Source organism: Alexandromys fortis, unplaced genomic scaffold, assembly GCF_014885135.2.
Source record: "Alexandromys fortis isolate MF-2015 unplaced genomic scaffold, M_Fortis_MF-2015_v1.1 scaffold_40, whole genome shotgun sequence".
Classification (NCBI taxonomy): Eukaryota; Metazoa; Chordata; class Mammalia; order Rodentia; family Cricetidae; genus Alexandromys; species Alexandromys fortis.
The window spans coordinates 7,867,650-7,892,465 of record NW_026067966.1 but is presented as its reverse complement, the minus strand read 5'-3'; the positions used below and the strand labels follow the sequence as shown (position 1 = coordinate 7,892,465).

The following is a 24,816-nucleotide window of genomic DNA, read 5'->3' as shown; positions in this document are numbered from 1 at the left end:
ATTTATTTATTTATTTATTTATTTATTTATTTATTTATTTATTTATTTAAGATTTCTGTCTCTTCCCCGCCACCGCCTCCCATTTCCCTCCCCCTCCCTCCTCAGCCCAAAGAGCAATCAGGGTTCCCTGCCCTGTGGGAAGTCCAAGGACCACCCACCTCCATCCAGGTCTAGTAAGGTGAGCATCCAAACTGCCTAGGCTCCCACAAAGCCAGTACATGCAGTAGGATCAAAAACCCATTGCCATTGTTCTTGAGTTCTCAGTAGTCCTCATTGTCAGCTATGTTCAGAGAGTCTGGTTTTATCCCAGGCCAGCTGGCCTTGGTGAGTTCCCGATAGAACATCCCCATTGTCTCAGTGTGTGGGTGCACCCCTCGCGGTCCTGAATTCCTTGCTCGTGCTCTCTCTCCTTCTGCTCCTGATTTGGACCTTGAGATTTCAGTTCGGTGCTCCAATGTGGGTCTCTTTCTCTGTCTCTGTCTCCTTTCATCGCCTGATGAAGGTTAATATTCAGGAGGATGCCTGTATGTTTTTCTTCTTATTTAGCTTCTCTAGGATCACCAATTATAGGCTCAATGTCCTTTATTTATGGCTAGAAATCAAATATGAGTGAGTACCTTTTATATTTCCTCTATGGATCGTCAACATGTGAGTGTTAACTTTGGCTATGATAGGTGGTAAAAGGAAGCATGCTCCCAATGTAAGTTGAATTTCTCCTGAAACAAGACCACTAAGATGGAAAGCCACTGGCTTTCCAAATATGAATAGGTAGTTTGTTTGTTTGTTTGTTTTTGCCTAAAGTTCTATCTACTTTAAATTTCTGGTTACTACAAACCCATGGGGTTTCTATGTGGAGTGAAAGAGGGACCAGAAATCCATTTCTATTGGAGTGCGACTCTCAGGAACTAGGAAGCATCCAGTAATTGGGCTGAGCAGCAATGAAGTCTGTCAGTGAGCTTTGACACGTATAGACCACGTCAGGACCGACAGGATACCCATTCCTTCCTTCTGTCCACATACGGTCTCTATCATTTCCTGGTGGCTGAAACCCTCCCCATCAGGCCTCCTTCTGAGGAGCCCCAGCTCCACAAAACTCCGTCCTACTGGGTGTGCCCTGATATTTCTAACCTCCTTGCAAGTGTCACTGGGACACCAGATGGAGCTGGGTGGAGGAAGGCAGCCTGGGGTGTGAGTATGGAGGTTATGTTTTCACGCCTAGCTGTATAAGCTGTTCTAATGTTCTCACCTCCCGTAAATGGGTCTCTGTTCCATCTAAAGTCTGAGGGAATTGGACCAAATATCTAAGAACTCAACTTTAATGCTCTGTGCTTTATTAAGAGGCAAAACTGTAACAACAACTACAGTTTCTTTAGAACGGCTGAAACTGTAAGCCCTCCTCGTTGTTTGGGTTAACCTTTAAAATAAGTTCTCTAGGTGCCTGATAGAGATGGGTGAAGTTATTCTAGCTGTACACTTCCTGATGCTTTCTTGGACATTTCCTTTTCAAATGTATTTAAGAGATGATTTTGAACATTTTGATTTTTTTTTTTTTAATTTGTGTGTGTTCAGATGCCCACGGAGGTCGGGGATGTCAGATCCCCCCCTCAACTGCAGTGACAGGCGGTTGTGAGCTGCCTGATGTGGGTGCTGGGAACCCAGCCCAGGTTGTCTGGACGACCGAGCAGTATGTGCTCGTAACCACTAGGTCTTCTCTCCAGCCCCTAGAGATGATTTTATTTTAATCCTATCATCTCAGGGCTAACCGTTTCTCTGATGACCCACTCTTCCTTGTATGTGTTTGAGAGAGATGGTACTGACAGTTTTCACCCTCACTTGGTGTAATTATCACACCATAGATTGGACTTGGTTGGGGGGATAACATTTGAGTTTCACGTTTCCACAAAGCTTTGAATAGTGGCTGACACATAGTAGCTCTCCATAAACACTAGTTGACTCAATAAGGGCATCTGATTAGTGACAGAACTGGGTATAGAATGCTCTACACACTTAGCCCTCCAACCTTCCATCCCGACAGAGATGTTCTCTATCTCAAGTCCTTCTTTGGGGGTGGGGGGGCTTTCCAGATGCACCTGTTGCTGGATTTGCGCAACCGAGATCAGTGAGCTTCTTCCATCAAAGTGTCCACCGAACCTGCTTCAGTCATGATGCAAAGATAAGAAAGAGGGTCCTCTAAGACTGAAAAGAAGGTGGCTAACTTCCCAAGGTCGACCTTAAGGAGGCCGGCTTGTCTCTGCTGCTCACTTTGCAAGCCTAGAGGGGCGTACTGCAAGGCAGGCCCTGCCGCCCTTGGCCTTGGCTGGGCGGGGCTCTGGGGCTCCTAGCCTAGCTGTCCCGGTCTGGCGGTCGCCCGGCTGCGGTAGTAGGCGGGGCCCTGCGCTCCCCCTCCCCGGTACTGCGGCGGTGGCAGCGCCAGTGCGAACGGTGGCGGAGCCGGGCGGGCCCTGAGCGGGGCGGGAACAGGCGGGGCGGGGCGGCCGCGGAGCCCGGCTGGGGCGAGCACGGGGCGGCGCTCGGCTGCGCGGGCTCTCTGCGGCGGCGGCAGCGGCAGCGGCAGCATCCTCTCTCCCTCGACTTCCCTCCGGCCTCTTTCTCTCTCCTCTCGGTCCTCTCCTCGCTTCTGCCGTCGTCCGGCCTCCCCGGCTCCTCCCACGGAGGAGCTCTAAGCTCTCCGAGTCAGCCGCGACCGCGGGTGCGTCCACTTTCCGCGCCCAGGTAAGACATCGTCCCGCCTCGCTCCGCGCCGGTCCTTCGTCCTCCGGCTCCGCCGAGAGGAGCCGCAGCCCGGAAAGTAGGAACCCGACCCGACCGGCTAGTCTCGTCCGCTGTGCTCTGGGAGAGAGCCCGCGCCGGTTGGCGCTGTCCAGGTGTCACTCCGGGGCAAGGGACCCGGCTCGGTACCTAAGCTCTCGATTTGTAGATGAGCCAGTGACCTCCTTAGGTACCACTTTAAAACCACGGGAAACTTCGGTTCAGGTTGGGGTACGTGTTTTGAGAGTTAGCATGGCCCGAGCTATAGAAAGATCTCGAGGAAAGGAATTGAAAGTAGAGAATTTATTTCTTTTTTATTGTATTTATTATTATTATTATTATTAATAATAATGTGTCTGTAATAATATTATTACTATGTGTCCTCAGAGCTCTGCACACTGAGGAAGGGTGAAGGGGAACCCAGCCAATTTAAAATCATTTCTCCAGAGACAACAGGAAAAAGAAAATTGGTATATTTTGATAATTTTAGGAAAATGAACAACTGTTCCTCGGTTGTATAGAGGGCGGGGCCCTAAGGTACAAGCCTGGCTGAGCTTGGATTTCAGCATTGCCCTTTCTTCCTAAAGGAGAGGGGTGGGTACCCAGCTGCATCTCTCCTCTTCTATTCATTCCTTAATTCTGAAGCTTTTCTTTGCGAGTGGGGGACTGGAGTAATAACTGCCTTGCGTAGCCTCGCCTTTGTTCCAGAATGGAAATTTAATGGCAGAGAAGGCCTCGGAACCAGGAGCGGGGAGGTGTGTGTTTGGGTGTGTGAGGAGGGGGAGGGGAGAGTGAGCTGCTGGTGTCAGAAGCACAGTCCTAGAAAACTGGAAATTGGTGTTTTTCCTCCTGGTATCAGGGATTCTGGATTTTGTCAGTAGATAAAAAGGGTTGGTTAGCAACAAGCTGGCTTGTGATAATTACTGTTTGCCCTCTGTTGTAAGCTCTTATAGTAAGGCAACCAGGACACAGACCTTTTGAAACTGGGTGTGAAGCTTTTGTCAAGATGCAGACACACACACACACACACACACACACACACACACACACACACACCCTGCACACATGCTACAAAATGGTGTGGATAGCCAAAAGACACATCTTTTAAATTCATTTTCTTCGGTTTGAGGATTATGCTCTGAATGAAATTTGTGTTTTAAAAGAACAACCCAAAAACCTATAATTGGGTGGTACATAGTTTCGGGAAAATAAATGAATATTAGTAAGGAACCAACTTACCTATTAAAGATGAATTTCTTTCAAATGATCGGTGAGAGGAAATGCCTGCAAGCTGAAGTTGAGGCTTGCGGCCACAGTGAGGCGATGGAGAACAAAGCCTTTTATGTGAGCCACGTTATGCAAAAGCTCCCTGTGTGTGAGCTGCAGGTACCAGCCCAGTATGAGAGCAGACAACTGTCACCCTTTCATTCCGCTCTGGTCCCTTATGATATTTTTGGCAGCCCAAAATAGATTGAATAAACAATGATGCTTTAAAACGCTTTGATTTTATACCCACGAGGAACATTACACTCCTTTAGCTGAATCTAGTATCTGTCATTTCTGGTAAGAATAATTTAAGATTTGCAAATCATTTCCAGTCAGTTTCCCCATGCACACAAGGACCCCCTCCCCTTCTAGGACAGGGGAAAGTCTGTTTTTACTTCAATAGGAAAATGTTGAATTTGTGCTCAGTGCCATGTGTATGTGTCCTAGCATTAATTTCCCTGTGACTCTTATCTAATTTTCATAGCCTGACATCTGCATTCATGATTTTGATATTATCAGACCAGTTATTTCCTATTTGGTGCATGCCATTTATCTGTGGTTTACTTAGTTTTATTCTATCATATTTCAATTTGTTATAATTTTATTTAATTTCCAAAGTTTTTAATCTCATATGTGAGAAATTGCATATATGAAGGCATCTAGACAATTTAACAATTTGTCTTCCCGTTCTAAAAACCTAATATTTTAGGGGCATTAATTTTTATTTTCATTGTGTTTCTTGTGTCTTAACTCCCTCTCCTTCCCCAATAACCAAAAGCTTTTCTTGCTGACCATTCTTGTCCTTTTCCTTGCTCCTACTTTTGTCTAGACTGCTACAGGTGGAACCAGCATTTCCAGGCTTTTGAGTTTAGGATGTGTTTACATCACAACAGGGTCTCTCTCTCTCTCTCTCTCTCTCTCTCTCTCTCTCTCTCTCTCTCTCTCTCTCTCTCTCTCTCTCTCTCTTGTTTACAGCACCTTCTCCGGGAGGAAGGAGATGGAATGTGCTGCAAGAGCCCGGCCCAGTGAAACTGGCACAACCATGACCTCATGCTAGTAGGTGCTTCAGTCTCATTGAGGGAGCTGACATCCTCTCAATGAAGAGCAAACACCAGCAACAAGCCCATCCCAGGCCAGAAGCCCTGTTCTTCCCACAGCCGCCTCTGCCAACATGGCTCTGCCGAGGTTGAAGGAAAGGCATATTTTTCTCTTTTATGTATTTCTTTTCAGGGATCTTGATTCTGGCCAGAAATACAGAGTCAGAAATGAAACTTGGCACAGAATGTTGTAGGACTGAAGGAACAATTTCAGTCCATGCCTCCCCCAATCCCTGGTTTAAACCATTTTACACATTTTCTAAATGTCATGAGGAAAGGAAAAGAAATGCTTGTTTGGTAGATTTTAATATTCCCTTATGACACACATATATTTGTTGAATTTCACTGTCAGTTAGATGACAGAGAAGAGAACACTTTTGCACTCTGGCAGTCAAGCAGATGTTACATCCATTTGACTAAATGTGCAGTTGGGAGCAAGGGTACCCTTCCATGGAGACAGAGCAGAGGAAGTTGACGGGGGTCCTAGGGTGACTGACAGTTATGTTCTTTTCAGTGCTTGACTTCCTTTTAGCAGACGAAAGTAAAGAACCAGAGATAAAGAAAGCAGTGTCTGATCAGTATTACCCCCTCAATGCTTGGCTTAGGTAAGTCACTAACTGAACGCAGGCGTTTAGGACCATTGGTTGCCTCTTTTGTGTCTGATCTTGATGGGTTACAGATGTTAATAAGCTCTTCCACTCATGTCATTATCTGAGGTTTATTGATTAGCACCAGGAATCTCCAAGCACCCAAAGCAAATATGGGACTGTCAAGTAAGATGGTTGACCTAAAGGCTGAAACCAAGGGAAAGGGTCTATGGGGAAGTCTGGGTACCTGGTAGGGTATAAAGGGAGTCAGAAGGATGAAAGAAAATTCTCAGCTGCTAGTGTTTGTCCATGTAGGGTGCAGATGAGAGCTTATGGGCGTGGGTGGAGGTGGAAGAAATCTGTTTTGCTTTTCTACCTCAATGCAATGTTGTGTCCCTTATCCTCCCACAACATTGCTTTGAGCTTAAAGCTCTGGGTACTTCCTTGTTAAAATTATACAGGATACTTATTGAAAGCAGGTCTGTAGTGAATTAAAAAGTTCAAAACAGTGTGAGCCCAATTAGTTGACTTTATGGAAACATTTTGAATCTAACCTTTGAACTTTGGTCATTCCTCTCCAAAAGATGAATTTCCTTTTTGTGGTGACATACTCAGCTGTGATATATTTAACTTCCACATTTTAGGGGAATTGTTTGGTAATTTAAACAGAAGAAAAATCTTCTCTCACTCTGTTGTTAAGTTTATATTGTACACAAGGGAAAACGTTTTAAACATTGTTTTCTGTTACAAAATATAACAGAAGGGACAAATTCTATCTATCTGTCTGTCTGTCTATCAATATCTATCTATCTATCTATCGTGTATCTGATTTTTGTGATGCTAATGAGATTTTAAGTGCAACTATTTTATTTATTCATTTATTTTTTTTCTTACTTTGAGACTACGAAACTTCATATAGAATAAATAGGCCTGGAATTCCTAAAGCAAGCTCAGATTTAATTTGGGTTCTACCCTCCTTCCTCAGATTTTTCTTGTTCTGGATGACAGGAAATGTACTATGATACCTAACTAAACTCGTTTATTTTTATTTTTCATTTTTTCTTGTATTGAAAATAGATTCTTTTCTCATACACTATATCCCAATTATAGTTTCCCTTTCCTCTACTCCTCCCAGTTCCTCCTTACCTCCCTTCTCCACCATTTCCACACCCATTCTGTCTCTCATTAGGGAAGGACAGGTTTCTAAGAGATGACAACCAAATATGACAAAATAAAATAAGATGGAGCAAAAAATTCATTTCAAAGTTGAATATGGCAATCCCACAGGAGGAGAAGAGTCCCAAGAGCAGGCACAAGAGTAAGAAACTCACCCTTTCCCACGAGAGGGAGTCCCTTGAAAATACTAAGCTAATAGCTATAATATATACACAGAGGACCTGGTGCAGTCCATGAAGGCCCTGTGCTTGCTGCTTCTGTCCCTGTGAGCTTATATGCACCTTGTTTAGTTGATTCAGAGGACCTTGTAATATTGGTTTTCTAGTAGTGTTTAGTTTTACCCTAGGTCTCTAGGCCATCTAGTCTCTGATTCTTGGTTACCCAAGCAGCTTCAGGACTGGATTCCCTCCCATGGGGTAATTCTTAAATGAAATCAGACATTGGTTCACTACTCTCACACGTTCTTTGCAGGCAGGACAGATTGTAGGTCAGAAGCTTTATGACTGGGTTGATGTCCATGATTATCTTTTGGTAGTCTGCAGAGTACCTTCCCACACCTAAGAGACTAGAATTTAGGTTCCGTGTAGGCACCAGCTTCACTTCTCCATATTTGATGCATTGTGTGGGTCTCATCCTCAGCACTAGACTCTGCTGTCTTTACTTAAATCCCAAGTCTATGGATTTGTAGTTTGGATTATCATTTACTTCATAGCTAATATCTACTTATAAGTGAATGAATACTATATTTTCTTTCTGGGTCTGGGTTACCTTATTCAGAATTTTTTTTCTAGTGTACCCATTTGACTGCAAATTTCATGATGATGTTTAAAAAAATACAAGTAATACTCCATCGTGTACCACATTTTAACTCTTCCATTGAGGGACATCTAGGTTGCTTCCAGTTTCCGGCTATTATAAATAAAACTGCAGCAAACATAGTTGAACAAGTGTCTTATGGTAGGATGGAGTATCCTTTGAATATATGCTTAAGAGAAGTATAGCTGTATCTTGAGGTAGATCAATTATCAACTTCCTGAGGAACCATCGTATTGATTTCCATCGTGACTGTACAAGTTTGCACTCCCACCAACAATGGAGGGGTGTTCCCCATATTCCGGATTCTCACCAGAATGGACTGTCACTTGTGTTATTGATCTTAACCATTCTGACAGGTGTAAGATGGAATCTCAGAGTGATTTGATTTGTATTTTCCTGATGGCTAAGCACGTTGAACATTTCTTTAATTGTATCTTGGCCGTTTGTAAACTCATGAGTTACATATTTACATATGCATTTACAAGTGCATAGCTGGACTTTTTTATCTTCTTTTTTTCTTTCCTGTCTCCCTGCTTTCCTACCTCCCCTTTGCTCAGTACTTTTAATTTGCAATAAATAGACAACAAAAACATCACCGATCCTTAGTGATGTGAAAATACAGGCTGCTGTTTTGTATATAGTTATTCTCCATTATGCTTCTATTTCTGTTTCACATGCAGCATTAATCTAACTTTTCCTCCTTAAGACTTGCCCCTATTTTGGTCCTATCTTTGGCTTTCCCTTTTTCTATCTCCGAGGCAGTCTTTTCCTTGTCTGCAGCTCTTCCATCATGAAGCATCCTTCCTCAATAAGACATCCCAAATCAGGAAGTTGCTGCTTTGTATCTCCCCATTGATTTATACTAGTCCAGTGCATGATGAGGACAGAGAATGTAAACGGACATTGTCTGCACCAACCGCCTATTCCAAATACCTGGCAGCTGCCTCCCAAATTACCACACAGAGGCTTATATTAATTATAAATGTTCAGCAGATAGCTCAGGCTTGTTACTAACTAACTCTTACATTTAAATTATTATCTATGTTTAGCCACATGACTTCATACCTTTTCCCAGTACAACATTCTCATCTTGCTTCTCTGCATTTGCTCACAACTCTCTGACTCTACCCTTTCTCTTCCCAGAATTCTCCCAGTCTGGCTTTTGCCCCCAGTCTCTTCCTGCCCAGCTATTGGCCAGTCAGCTTTTTATTAGCAAATGAGAGTAATGCATGTTCATAGTGCAAAAAAGGATTGTTTCACAGCATTTGGATGACACGAGCTGTCATGCGCAGCTGCTCTCTACCATGTTGGGGGATATAGGGTGGGGGGGAGGCTTGCTCCTTGAGCCATGAGCTCACTGGTTGGCTCCTAGTGAGCTCCAGGGATCCATCTCTCTCCATTCCTTACCCCCAGGTCTCTGCTCTCCAAACTCAGGTTCTCATGCTTAGCAGTTTACAAACTGAGTATCCTCCTAGCCCCCAGGCTCTATTTCAAAGAGAGTTACTCATGACAATTATTTTCTTGTCACTTTTCTTTAAATTATTTAAACATTTTCCAGGCAACGATGGTACATTTCTATGATTAATCACTTCAAAGTGAGAACTTTGGCTAATCAATCTTTAAAAAAAAAAGTTATTTGAATTACCCAACACCAAATAAAACAGTTTGGTTGTTCTTCCTGTTTTTTTTTTTAAGTTAAATTGAATAGCGACTACTGGCAGTCTATTGTTTTCATGCTAGACGGGTTAGATGAATAAACAGATATACACCAAAAACAGTGGATCGATCAATAAATATTGAACTAAGTTTAAGTAAATATTCCAAATCTCAATTCTCTATATAACATTATCAGTAGCTAATCTAAAATCTACCTGAAAATGACTGCAAAACACAGTGAGTGCTTGAATATCAACAATTTCATCCCTTAACTATATAGATCTTTAAGTTTAAAGAAGACTTATAAGTAAGCATAGGTATGGGCTGTTTGAGGCAGGATAATTGTGTTAGCATGAAGCCTTTGCATTCCATGGTCATTGTTATTGAAGATGCTTAGGGCATTGTCACAACAACCATAACCATTCATTTCCCTACTGCAAACACCCCACTGTGATGGACTGGAGATACTGTAGCACCGTGATGATGTGAGTTGGTAGGAGAAACGATCTGACACTCTGGACTGGAAAGCACCTCAGCATCATTTCCAGGAGCAAAACGACAACTAAATAAGGCCCCTCTGCGGTGGTTTAAAGAAAACGGCCCCCATAGGGAGTGGCACTATTAGGGGTACAGTCTTGTTGGAGGAACTGTGTCACTGTGGGACGGGCTTTGGGGTCTCTTTTTACTCAGTGTGACAGTCAGTTGGTGTCCTGTTGTCTCTGAGTCAACATGTAGGGATCTCAGCTACAACACCACATCTGCCTACATGCTGCCATGCTCCCCGCCATGATGATAATGGACTGAACCTCTGAAACTGTAACCAAGCCTTTTCAATGAAATGTTTCCATTTATAGGAGTTGCTGTGGTCATGGTGTCTCTTCACAGCAATAAAAAAAAACTTAACCCAGACACTAGCTTTGGTGTTTTACTGTTGTATTTGTGTATCTTATCTCTAAAATTTGCAATTTAGTTGTTTTCCATGTATTCTCTCTGGCAGGATGAAAATATTAGTATGAAGCCTACTTCATATTACTCCACCTACATATTTTGGTGGGTAGGAGACCCTATATCCTTACAACTCACTGAGTAAAATAGGTAGAAAATGTTTTTAGGATTCAATCAGGAAACACTGTCCTGTGGTATAGCAAGAAACAGATCTAATCCTTTCATTTACAACATGCACTTCTTATTGTTTGATCTTCACCTCACAGTGTTTTTATTATAGTACTTCTTAGCCTACTTACTCTGTCATCTTGTGTTTCACAGAGGAATAAAATGAAGTTGGTGGTATGTGAATGTGTGATTATTCTATAAGACAGTTACATATATGTGCACACACACACACGTACATACCCTCACATGCAAGCATGCATGCACACAACAGTTTTTTATAGTTGAGATCAATTGTTATTAGGGCCATTGGACTTTTATTTAACTTAAAAACATTTTATAAAGTTCCATATGAGAAATGTAATATTCAACTCAATTTATATGAAAAATTGTGAATACTTTATGAAAATGAAACATATAGCTCCTATCTACAGTCTTTTATCTGTAATTTAATCACTGTGATTTAATCTTTAAAACAGTAAAAACATTACTGAATACAATATAGGACTCCCACCGTCATTATTCCCTGGAGAATGCAATGCAGCAGACCAAATGGCTTTGTTGATAAAGTGTATGATGAGTGTTGCAGCAGAGGACGGAGTGGCTTTTGGTGACACTTGGGAGTTTGTTGTTTGTTTGTGTATCACTAATTCATTTTCCCCTTTGAGTGGGAAAACACTGAATGACTGTGGTTGGTACCCAAATTGGAAGCAGTGACAGCTTTGTACATCTCTGTGCTTTCTGATTCCAGAGACTCATGTGGACTTTACAGAGAGTATCATGGGGACTTAGGAACTCTAAAGTCCTTTATTGTAAAAGAAAGTATCACTGAAAATGAGTTACTTGCATTTGAAATACAATCTTCGTCTTTTTCCTTCCTAATGTGTCTGTATTTTAAATAACAGCACAATGCTTCATAACCCCGAGAACTTACTGGCTCTAAAGGAGTGTGTGCTTATGTGCCTGGAGATACATCACGTCATTGCATTTGATAGTCTAGATTGTTGAATCTAGGCTGGAGATGTAGCTCAGGTGGTAAAGTTTTTGCCTACCATGCATGAAGCCCTGCAGTAGATTGCCAACATAGCAGAAAGATGGTGGGGTGGTGCATGTCTGTAATCCCAGGGCTCTGGGTGAAAGCAGGGTGTCAGAGATTCAGGTCAACTTTTGCAACATAGCTAGTTGACACCAGCCTGGGTGAGGTGAGGTCCTGTTTAAAAAAAAATAAGGGATTTGAATTGACCAATAAAACTTGTATATTATTAAAGTGTTTCTTCTGTGTCCCATGTTCTGCTACTAAACGAGCTTCAAGTGTTAAGATTTTACTGATTATATGTTAATATAAAGGTATTCAGTGGAGACAAGATGTATCAGTAAGCCAGCTATGGCAGGCAGCCAATGAGGGACGTTCCTGAGGTAGTTGGCTGGGAAGCAGGTTTGGGATTCCGTAGATTGGTCCCATACTCAGCCCCTTCTTAACGGTGCCGTTGAGGGCACATCTCACCCTGGCTCTGTGTTCGTAGGCTGCCTTATATTTTTATTTTTCTGAGCTAAGGGTAGAGGAAAGTGGCAGCTGTACCTGCCCAATCTTGTGACTCAGTTGGCTTTCACGTGGATAATAAAAGAGGGAGGGACTCGGAATTTAGGGCCCTTCCAACTAGCTGTGTGCCAGCTTCTCTGCTGAAGCCCAGAGAATAAATCTGGTCCAGGAAACACTTATAGCTCCTGCTTCAGGGGCATTCCTGTGGTTTGGATCTCATAGGAGAGAAGCTTCAACTCTGGGGAGGAATGGCCAGACCCAGGGGACTTGAGTAGCCAAGGAGTTTTGCTCTGACCTTGAATCATTGTCACTGAAGCCTTCAGGTTGACTGGGTTTGTGTTTAAACTTAGTACTCTGCGTAAAGAGAGTCCATTAAAAATAGCCAGGTTAGATTTTTCTTCTGATATACAGCACCATAAAATTTTTCTCAAAAATAGTTTCTGTGTCTCCCCCAGCCTTGGCATTTTTAGTTAAAGGAAGCGAACTAGAAAGCCTGTAGGCCGCTGTCTGTGCCTGGTTCCCACTTACCTTCCCACTCCTGCTCCCCTTCCTGTTTCTCTGCCTACAGTGCTCTATCCTTCTTGTGTTTTTGCTTTGTCTAAGGAAATGGCAAATTAAATGAGAATTAGGTGTTGCCGTGGTTACTGTGCTCAGTAGCACTCCACCTGCGCCCACGCTGCTTAGGCATTGTAGAATGTTCTGTAGACAAATATTTGAAAGGCATGACGAGCATCTTGGAGGAAGGAAATTAAGCAGAAACCATGCTTAAATATTTAAAGAGAAACATATTCTCTCCTGCTGCAAACCGAAACTCCAGCACTCTCTGGGGAATGAAAGGATTCTAACATCATTCTCTGTTAGAGAGTGCCTTGCTGTGTGTCCTGATTCTCCAGATGAACATATTTAATTGACCATCAGAGTTGGAGTGACCTTTTTGTTACTGAGAAGGTGGCTGGCATATATTCCTTACAGGATTTGACCTACAGTTGGATAACGATTTCTGTACATGTTTTTCTCAGAAGTTTCTTCATGTAAAGCCATTTACATGGGAAAACAGTCTTAACTGCATACCAGCAAGCTAAGCCTGGGGAAGCAGCTCTTGTTAGATAAATTATTTCCTCCCTTTCCTGTTGGATTTGACCTATTTTTATAGTCTGAAATTTAAAGATTGTCTGTCAAGAGTTAAGACCGAGTACATACTCCCTTACCTGAGAAGGACTCGCTGTGTCCTTGCCACTTAAAGCTGGCATGGCCCAAATGTTGCTTAATGTGCATCTAATTATTCATCAGTGTATTTATCTAATAAATGAAGATTTCAGGTCCTGAAGGTAAAGTAGGTACTTTTCTGAGTAAGAAGAATTCCGGGAGAAGCCATGCAAATTTTTGCATTCAAAGAACCAATATGTTTTATCAGCAGGGCACAGAAGTTAGCAAGGTAAACAAAAACGAGCGGATACTTCAGATACAAATAGATGATACAACGGATCTATAACAAAAACATTTAGTTTGGTTCCAGTGGGATGCACTGCCTTTGTAGAACAGAGTAATAAACATAGAGCCATAGAAGTGTGTAAGTGTTGAAGCAGAGGGAGGGATTTTAAGGCAAGCAGAGACCTTGCATAGCTGAGAAACATAAAGAAGAGCAATGACATCAGAGTCTGATGAACCTGGGGAACCTAATAAAACAGGAGAGTACAGCAGGAGGTAGATGCCAGACCTCCTGACTAGCCTGCATCACAGTTTGACTTGTATTTTACTTGCAGCAATCAAATTTTTGAAGTTGTAAAACCAGATTATTTTTGAAAATCCTTCACAGCTTTCAGAGATTAATTATATGTTCTAAATCCCTTTAGAAAGATCTGTATCTTATTCACTAATTTGTTAAATCACAAGAGAGAAACAATTTCGAAAATTAGAAGCTAGTGGTAAGGATTGGAGTAATAATTTGATCTAACATAACATAAACAAATATAATGAAATTACATTCTTTTTCTGTTAGAAGATTACATGCATACTTAATTTAAACCTCTTAACAGACTTTTTTTGTACCCACATTAAAATTTTCAAAGAAATTTAAGCAAAACATTACAAATCCATATTTGCGAGACATAGACAAAAGAAAAACCCAATTCCATTCTCAACATAACAATATTCCTTGAGTATCTTTCCATAACAGTTTCAATTGTAAACTGCCATGTGCCGAGGAACGAGCTGCAGGGCACAGAGGGGTACAACTAGCTGGGGAGTATATCCTGCTTCTTAGAGGCAGTGGTGAAAACCTCCCAAGAATTCCAGTGAGCTGGTCTCTTCCATGATGACCTTGGATCATCCGTCCATGAATAATCAGTGTTCTTCCTGTGCATATTCCCCTTGCAGTAAAGTGTTGGGTTCACTTTTTAGTTGTTTGCACATGTGATGCAATGCTCATCTGGACTTACCATTAAACAATGCACTTAATAGTTTATCACTTAAGTACTTTTGGCATGATTTGAAGCTGTTTATTCTCTCAGCTTGTCTTTATTAGGAAATAAAATATTTACTCAATTCTCCCCTTGCATTATTATTTCTAGCAGGCATTTTCAAAGCATAGACAAAATATAGAGTGATGGCCATAGGCATATTCAGATCTGATTTGAACTGAAAATGTCATTGCCTAGAGACAACTGAAGAGGTATAAAACAAGAGACTGTGACCATAATATTGTACCAAAGACATTATACAGAAAGGTTTAAAAGTGTCATTAGCCATGATGAAAAGAGGATGTGACTGTATTCCATCAAAGAAAATTCAATTTTGGTAAATCAGCATTTTTATTTTACAATGAAATATAAAACTACACTTGATTTTTATTTGAACTTCTTTCCTCTACTTCCATTATTTTAAGTCTTACTTTATAAAATGAATCACTTCAGTACAAAACCATTAGCTGTATCCATCAATATCTAACAGCTGCAGTTATTCAAATGTTCACATAGTAATAACAAATGGACAAATAATTTCAATGTATACTAAAATATGAATAATGTTCTTAGGATTACATTCAACTATGGGCTGTTTAATACTGAGCTATTACTAAACATCAAACAAAAAATAAAACGTTATGCAAAAGGATTGGTGACAAAATGAAACAAGAAAATAATGAACTTCCCATTGATGTATACAGTCCTATTCATGTCAGAGAATATTAAATATACAAACCCTTCTTCTTCTGTTGATGCTAGTAATGTAGACGGCAAAATGAGAATTAAGAATATTCTGAATGATAATATAAATTAGGCAGTATGCAAATTCAGAAGTGAAATTCATCACCATGTGCAGGAGTGAAAGGCTTCAAGAAGGAAATCGCACATGATGTGGGTCCCAACGAAGCTGGACTTGGACAAGAACCTAGGAAGGACAGTATTGAAAGCAAAGGTACTCAGGTAACGATGAGCAGAGCACATTACATGGCATGACTGGGTTTCAGGTTTGTAGATCCTCACACACTGACTGTATGTAGAATCTTTGATTTTATGACATCATCAGAGCTGGTAACCAGGAATGACAATTGTGAGTGTGGTGTGATGATGTATTGGAATTGGCAAGAGAAATCTGAGAGGAAACAGTAGTAGGTCTAGCATGTCTATAATGTGATTTAGAGACACAAGCCTATTAAAAGAAGGAGACTAGGGGCTCTTTTGGAAGTATGGTTATAGACATTTTCACAAGTAATTTGGAAAAGATCAGTATGAAAAATGTAGGTGTGAGATGCTGGCAGAGCTGGCATGGAGAGAGAGAGACGTGGGGAAGTCAAAAAGGTAGAATAATATCAGTTCTTATTGGAGTTGTTCCACATGCATACACAATGCACACTTCTTTATCAAAAACCTTAAAAATAAAAATAAAAACTAAAAGAACTAATTGCTATTCATTTTTCTGATTCCTGAATTCTTTCCTTGTACTTTTAAAGGGTAACTTTATTTTTAATTGTCCCATTAAATTAAGTGAGGTCATTTGACACTTTTATAAATGAGTCAAGTGTGAGACAAGAGAGAGCGTCCCATGACAACTACCTGAAAGATCCTGATACCAATTAAAGTGACTTGATAATGATTCTTAGACACAAGTAATCAAGGGATCAAGGAGCATGACAGGGTAAATGACAAAATTGTTTAAAGATTAGGGAACATAGGAAAAAATAATGTCAGGAAAGAAAGGGGGTAAATATAGAATCCCAGGTAAACAGGTTGTCAGCAGCTTATTCTACTTTGTCAGTATCTATGTATGAGTTTGGTTGTTTTCACCATTATTCTTATGGCTTAGAGTCAAAGAGAAGAAGAAAGTATAGCAAGTTGTATTTTAAACAGTGAAACTTAGACAACATGTTGACTGATGGTCAAAGGCATGGTCAGAACTGATTTGAATAAGAAGCATCATTGTCCATAGACAACTATAGACTTGTGTCCATGGTATTATAGAAAAATGTACAAAGTAAACCAGATGTTAGAAGGAAAGGTTTTAAAGCATTTTTATGAGAGAGAGGGGTTGCTGAGGGAGAGAGGCAGAGACAGAGTTAGACAGAGAAGATCTATGGATTGTATCTGTAAATGAGTAGATAATGGCACCTACATATTTAACCTTCATTTTTCTATTGATTAATTGTTTTAAGGTTTAAAAAATATATGATATGGGGCTCTTTCCCATATCACAAAATACTTTAAAGCCATGAAAGCTACTGCCACCAGAGATCTTGCAACAAATTAAATAACCAGGACTCAGCTTCCTATGATGAAAATATGCTTCATCATGGAGTTAGCCACAGCGATTTTATTTAGTATTTTTCTGAAAACGTAACTGAAAAAAACCTACAATGACATTTATCTTTCTCGGAGATCCTCATAATTGAAGAGAGGATGGCATAGCTTTGTGGGGGAGTACACACTCACACTTCAGCTCAGAGCTTTGGGTTGTGCTAGACTCATCTGGAACGTACTGCTGCTCAGCAAAGAGCTACTCACTGCAGCAGAGCCAGGGCAGCTCTTTCTCATGCTGCTTCTTGCACCAGAGTCCTAAGGATGAAATGAACACTTAACCTACACCATGACTCCTGGGAGTTAACTATCGCATTATATATCGCCTGCACAAAATCTAAGTGTACATGATGTATTTAGCACAGAAACCATATTGCAAATTAGTGACAGTTGTGTTATGTAACTTTGTAATATAATCCAATAATAGAATTGAAAAAAAGTTCCAAAGCTAAGCGTGTTTATAAATGGCATTTTTATTAAAGGCTTAATGGACACAGGTGTGGATATAAGTATTACTATATACTATATATAATATTACTATATTACATTACTCCAAAATCTTGGCATCTAACTTCACCTCTTAAAGAGATAGATGTTCAGTTCCTAGGAATTGGAACCCTATCTCAAGTAAAGCAAAGCACAAGATGGGTTGAATACATAGTGCCAGAAGGGTACAAAGGAAAACTGAGGCCATTTATAGCTAATATTACAGTGAATTTGTGGGGTCGTGACCTACTGCAGCAATTGAATATCCAGATTAAAATTCCTACAGCCCCCAAAACATAAGTTTTGGGGGCAGATATTATAGACAAAAGTCACCAGTCATTCAGGCTGTACAAAAACACAAAGCAAGTGACAAACCTTCAGAAGTACTGCCTTTAAAATGGTTAACTAAAAAACCAATATGGGTTCAACAGTGGCCTCTAAGCTGCAGGCTTTAGAACAACTGGTACAAGAGCAACTAGATGCTTGCCATATGGAAGAATCTACCAGCCCTTGAAATAACGGCTCTCTCTATCAAGGTATCTCTTTCATTGCTCTTCCTCTCTGTCTTTTCCCCAACTTGATCATCCTGTTACCTCATGTTCTCATCACCCATTCCCTCCCGTCTCTTCCCTATCCCCAGTTTACCCAGGATTTCTTACCTATTTCCCTTTCCTAGAGCTATCTATGTGACCCTCTTAGGGTCCTCCTTGTTCCCCAGTTTTCCTGGGGCTGTGGATTATGGCCTGGTTATCCTTTGCTTTACTCCACTTATGAGTGAGTACATATTGTGATTGCATTTCTGGGTTTGAGTTAACTCATTCAGGATGATTCTTTTCTAATGCGATCATTTTGCCTGCAAATTTCACGATGTTTTGTTATTTACCACTGAGCAGTACTTCATTGCATAAATGTACCACATTTTCTCTATTCAGTCTTTGGTTGAGGGGCATCTAAGTAGTTTCCAGGTTCTGGCTACTATGAATAATGTTCCTATGGATATAGCTGATTAAGTGTCCTTGTGGTATGACTGACCATCCTTTTCTGCGTTTATAGCCAAGAGTACTGAATATGCTGATTCTTTAAGTAGATTGATTCCTAACTTTCTGAGACACTACCATACTGATTTCCAAAGTGGCTGTACAAGTTTGCACTCCCACCAGCAGTAGAGGAGTGTTCCCCTTACTCCACATCCTCTGCAACATAAGCTGCCATCAGTGTTTTTGATCTTAGCATTCTAACAGGTGTAAGATGGTATCTCAGAATCTTTTTGATTTGCATTTTCCTGATGACTAAGGATATTGAGCAATTTTTAAAATGTTTTTCTGCCATTTGAGATTCTTCTGTCAGAATTCTGTTTAGATCTAAGCCCCATCTTTAAATGGGATTATTTGGTATTTTGATGTTTAGTTTTCTGAGTTCTTTATGTTTTAGAGATGAGCCCTCTGTCAGATGTGGAATTTGTGAAGATCTTTTTCAGTTCTTTAGGCTGCCATTTCATCTTATATACTGTGTTCTTTACCTTACAGAAGCTTTTTATTTTTATTTTTTCTAAAAAAAAGTTCTTTGGGAAAAGTCTATAATGACTCTTAGAAGGATTTCATTTTAGAGTTAAAAAATGCCAGTCTCAGAAGCACAGGCATTATGCAGTTTTATTCAGATGCAGAATGTAAAAAAAAAAATGAATGTCATTGCAATAGTAGATAGCAGGAGATACAGGCCACTTGGTGGAGTACTTACCTACAATGCATGAAGCCCTGGCCTCAAGCCCCTGTACCACATAAATCGGAGCATACTGTCATAAACCTGCAATCCCATCTAACAAGAGGTGGATCCAGGAAGATCCAGAATTCAAGGTCATCATACAACCATGCAGGCAGGCCATTTCCATGTAAGATCATGAGAAAAGAAGAAAGAGAGAAAAGAGGAGAGGAAGGAGAGAAAATGGGAGGGAATACAGATGGGTATATAGTGGAATGAATAGTAAGTACAGAAAATGTAGTGATTGGAGTGCTGGAGAGGAGATGGTACCAGAGGATATAAGATTGAAGTTATGTATATGGGATAAATTTGATCCATCTAGTCTATAATGTGGTAGTTACAGATGATGATGATGTCTTGTGTTTTTGAGGGATGCTAGGAGAGTTAAGTATTTATACCATAGATATGCTAACTACAGGAAGAGATGCATGTTCAATTTTATGTTAAGTCAAAGAAATGTATTTAAAAATAAATAAATTGTTTTTATTCTGTCACTCATTAGATTAATAAAATTTAATAGTTAAAATGTAATGGTTTGTCCTGTCCCTTTAAGAGACAATCCCACCTACTCCCTCCCCTGTCCACTGAGGCAAGTGGATCTTCCTTCAGCTTCCAGCCTGAGCTCCTTCTTTTTCATCTCTATCTCTAAAGAGGTAGCTTCTTTTCTCCTCTCCTCTCCCACCCTCCTCTCTCTCTTTCTCTCTGTCTCTCTTTTTCCCTTTCTCTCTCTATCTCTTTTTGCTCTTCCCCTCTCTTCCCTTTCCCTCTTTCTCTTTCCACTAAATAAACACGACCTTTCTCTACACGCCGTGCCTATGCATCTCTGTTTCTCACCCACAGCAGCTCCTTGTGGGACCAGCTGACTCTCTGAGGTCTCTAACCAACCATGGAGCTCTTTGCCTGGGACCCACTGCCCCTTATGGCCCTCTGCCCACTGCTGCCCCTAGGGGAATGACACCATTTTATTTTTACCATTACATAAGACATTTAAATTTTTGCCCAAATATCTTGAAGAGTCATCATTTAATATCTATCAAATGTCTTTGTATTTCCAAGATTGCAGAGATGCAACTGCAACTTAGAGAGTGGAATTTCTTGGGGTGACTTCACATCCCTTCAGATTCACTTTTTACTGTCATTTCTATGAGCCCGCACTGCTACTCTGTTTTATTTGCCATTGATAAGACTACATTCTTGGTCTATTAAGTCCACAGCCACATATAATTAAGATCTATTTGTATTCATGTCAATACTACTTTGAATAACTTGACTGGTGTGTGTGTGTTTTCACAAAAGAAATATACATAAGTTTATCAATGAAGTATCTGGAAGTTGAATTTGAGTTCTCTTTTTTTAAGTTATTATCTTTTTTATTGATTTTTATTGAGCCCTACATTTTTCTCTGCTCCCCTTCCTGCCTCTCCCCTCCCCATGCTCCCAATTTACTCAGGAGATCTTGTCTTTTTTTTACTTCCCATATTGATTAGATCTATGTAACTCTCTCTTAGTGTCCTCATTGTTGTCTAGGTTCTCTGGGATTGTGATATGTAGGCTGTTTTTTTTTTTTTTTTTTTTTGCTTTATGTTTAAAAACCACTTATGAGTGAGTACATGGGGTAATTGTCTTTCTGTGTCTGGGTTACAGAAAAAAAATGATGTTTTCTAGCTCTATCCATTTTCCTGAAAAATTCAAGATGTCATTTTTTTCTGCTGTGAAGTACTTCGTTGTGTAATTGTACAACATTTTCCTTATTCATTCTTCAGTCAAGGAGCATTTAGGTGGTTTCCCGGTTCTGGCTATGACAAACAAAGCTGCTATGAGCACATGTCCTTGTGGCACAATTGAGCATCCTTTGGATATATACCCAAAAGTGGTATTGCTGGCTCTGGAGGAAGGTTGTTTCCTAATTTTCTGAGAATTCACCACACTGACATTCAAAGGGGCTGTACCAGCTTGCATTTTCACCAGCAATGCAGGAGTGTTCCCTTTACCCCACAACTTCTCCAGCATAAACTGTCATCATTATTTTTCATCTTGGCTATTCTTATAGTTGTAAGATGGAATCCCAGAGTTGTTTTGATTTGCATTTCTCTGATGACTAAGGATGTTGAACATTTTCCTTAAGTGACTTTCGGCCATTTTAGATTCCTCTGTTAAGAGTTCTCTGTTTAGACCACTTACTAAATATAACATCAGCAGCACAGACACTGAGAGAAACAATTAATAAATGGGACCTCCTGAAACTGAGTAACTTCTGTAAAGCAAAGGATGTAGTCAACAAGACAAACTGACAGCCTACAGAATGTGAAAAGATCTTCACTAACCCCACATCAGACAGAGGTCTGATCTCTAAAATATACAAAGAACTCAAGAAATTGGTCATCAAAATAACAAATAATTCAATAAAAAATGGAGTTCTCTTTTAGAGAAAAGATTTATATGTTCTTAGGAACTGAGAGAAACCATGAATAAAATACTCTCTCTGCTCCACAGAAAATGGCAGGCTTTGCATTCATAGAGTTTTGCGTCCAATTAGACAATCTCAACACTTAGAAAATAACACAGCCTCTCTCTTGTTCACATACAACTAAGTGATTCACAAACTACATTATTGTTAACTTATTCCTGTACTTGGGACCATCATGTATAGCATGAATACAGAGGCATGTGTCAGTTTTAATACAGAATACTGTGTGACAATTTCCTCTGACACTGAATCATTCCGGAGTTTTCTTAGCAGGAAATTAAACAACTCAAAGTAGCTTCAGGAAGTCTCTATCACTGACAAGATTTGCTAGAGCCCTCTCTGCCAGAGAAAGCATCAAAAGCTGAGAATCTCTCTCAGACTAACAGGTAAGCTGTGCAAGGAAGAAAGACTCAGGCAAGCCAAGCTATAAAGAAGACTCTCTGAGACTAGATCAGCTGCCTAGAAGAAGCAGAAACCCGCCATGATGCTTGGGAGAGGTTAAGACCAGAGTTATTTAGAAAGGACGTTTTTCAGCCTGTTGAACTACATGCAGACTGTGCAGTGTGCTCCAGGTTTCCCAGCTTTGTGAGCTGTCACCCATGCTGGGATGGCCTTGGTGCTGTCTTTGAGACATTTCTGCTTCTCACCCTTACAATTTCTCCTATAAGTAACTCAATAAACCAAACCAGGTCACCAAGTTTGACTTTGGTTATATCTATACTTTGGTCTGTCATGGGTTCCCTATCTAGGGTAAGGAGATGTGTATGTTGAGTATCCCCAGGAAAAGCTTTGTCATACAATTATTAATTTCTGATCTTTTTTATAAGTTGCTACACTCTACACAATAAGTTTTTAATCATGATAAATTTATAAACATTCTACTGCATTATGATTAGCACACAAAATCATTGTATGTAGGCCATGCACATTTTTTAAATGGTTAAGTTTTAGATCTTTATTTTTGAAAAATAAGATAATTTAAATTTCTAAGTAGATAATATTCACATGTGAAGGTATAGTTTTATTTGTCTAATATCTATAATAACATTTGTTCTCACTTATTTATCATGATTCCCACATTTCTGCCAAGAAAACTGTGAATAAAGGAAGGTCTTAGTAAACATTTTAAAGGAATTTATAAGTAGTTTTAGATCAATTTGTTTAGGAGAGAAAAACTTAGCAAAATATTTTGTGTTGTGATACAAAATATCAAAAGCAGAAGTGGTGTCTTCTCTTTGAGTGGTAAAGTTCGGAGTGATCAAGACTAATTCTCTCTCTTTTTAAATATCCACTCTTATAGAACACTCAGCCTTGCTTTTAAAGATATAGGAAGCTTGTAAATGCCTTCTCTCTGAGGTCTTCAGAAAGTCATCTGACTTTCTGACCTTCTAGCTCCTGATCTACAATGTGAGGGAATAGGTTTAATTACCTCCAGCATAGCTTTATATTCTGTGGTTCACTGGGAAGGCAATACAGTAGCTCAACACCCAGGCACATCAGTTCATCCTGTTAGTAGCTGCCTGCTCTGCCAAGCCTGTACTAGTTAGAATGCTGGACAAACAGGGTTTTCATTAGAGAAGACCAAATGTCACAGAGGAGGGCGAGACTGATGAGGAGCCTTTGGGAGGAAACAAATTTATTCATTGAGACCATCTACTTTACATTCAGCAAGTGCTTATTAAAAACCAATTAGATACCCCCTACTGTGAATGCCATATTAGAAATGTGAAGAACATAATTGGATTGTTTCCTTCCCATCCAGGAGCTTGGTCAATGAAGGGAAGCAGTCACCTCACACTCTTTTGGTGACTGTCAGGCTGTAAGGAAGTAGCTCATCACTAGCTTATCTGATTAAAAGCACTTGACAACATCCTGAGGTAGAGGCTGAAACATCAGAAGGTTGGCTCATCCTCACCTGCATAGCATGTTCAAGGCCAGCCTGGTATACATTAGACACAGTCTAATAAAAAAGAGATAAAACAGAATAAATTAAAAAAAAAACACTGGAGAAAGAAATGTACACATGATAAGCCTTAATTTAAGAAGAGCCACACCGTGATTTGGTTATGAGTTAAAATGACAATTTTTGGTCGCTTTGTGTGAAAATGTGATTTTTTTTAGCACATAGCTGTACATAAAGATATAAGTAATCAAAACTGTTGGAAAAGACGAGGTTGAGGCCAAACTATGCAGAGAAACCTAACCCTGTACCTTTATCACTGGTGACTGCACTTTAGGGAGCTGGTGTGTTGTTAAGGCAACCATATCAAGAGACAATAAATAAAATGTTTATATTCACTAATCTGCATGATCACGTTTTATTTACTTGTGTAGTAAGTCTTAAAATAGCCCAGCAGATTTACTATAAAGAAAACATTTCTGAGGGACCCATCAGGTTTCTTGTTGCCTGCAGATGATATACAAAGTCCTTTTGAGTCCTCTGGGAATGTCTTTGACTTGCTGTGTCCTTGGAGGACATGACGCTTTGCCAAAGGAGGCACAGCTAAAGGAATTACTGTACCGCTTTCACAGTGGAGGGCAGCTGTTTGGAGATATAATTAAAATGTAAATTATCGAAGGGGAATAATGAGAGCTATTTCTTTCAAACCATCTCCAGTGCAATCAGAGTGAGAAAGGAGTTCAGGGAGACTTCCTACGATGGACAAGTCACAGATGATGAAGTGAGGAGCTGAAAGGGAAGTGACTTATAAGGAACAACGTGGACACAACCCGTGGATTGTCTCAGATGCTGGAAAGCTGAATGCTCAAGAGACAGACTTTCAGTTTTGCTGGGCCTGCATCCAGATCATGCAATAACTGTGCATGGAACCCAGGCACCACATCCCTGCCTCACATCAGGGCTGTGAATTGCCCTACAGTGCTAGCAGCATGAGGTGCCTTTCAGTCCATGTAGTTTCATGAATTGAAACAGAGGACCTTTAATAGAACGTCATACGAGAACAGAATAGTAAGATTATAATCATACTCAGGGGTTGTATACTGATCACAATAGGGAAACCATGAACTCTTTCCAGCATAAGGATTTTCATGAATCAGTTTTTTCTGTTACCTTTGTGCTCAAGTTTGAGTGCTTTATGAAGCTTCAGCTGTCCGAATCAATGCTGCAATAAGTCAAAATGGCTTATGTCCCTTTGGCTATACACATTAAGCCTTGAAATTCAATGTCAGTCAGACATAGTGGCTCTGAAATGATAAAATGCAATTTCAGCGGAAAGGAACTTAAAAACTGTAAAACATTGATTTATAGCATTCTTACAAAAAAACAAAAACTATTAAA

At 40.2% G+C, this 24,816-nt stretch overlaps 1 protein-coding gene across 5 annotated transcripts in view; it reads left to right on the top strand.

The window, feature by feature from the left end:
• The first annotated feature begins 2,509 nt into the window (after positions 1–2,509).
• The window catches only part of Map2 (microtubule associated protein 2), a 270,127-nt gene continuing 247,820 nt past the window's right edge, over positions 2,510–24,816 (top strand). For all 5 annotated transcript variants that reach the window (XM_050154291.1, XM_050154288.1, XM_050154289.1 and 2 more), the window contains exon 1: positions 2,510–2,733. The gene's annotated coding sequence lies outside the window, so the exon portion shown is untranslated. The remainder of the gene's footprint in view (positions 2,734–24,816) is intronic.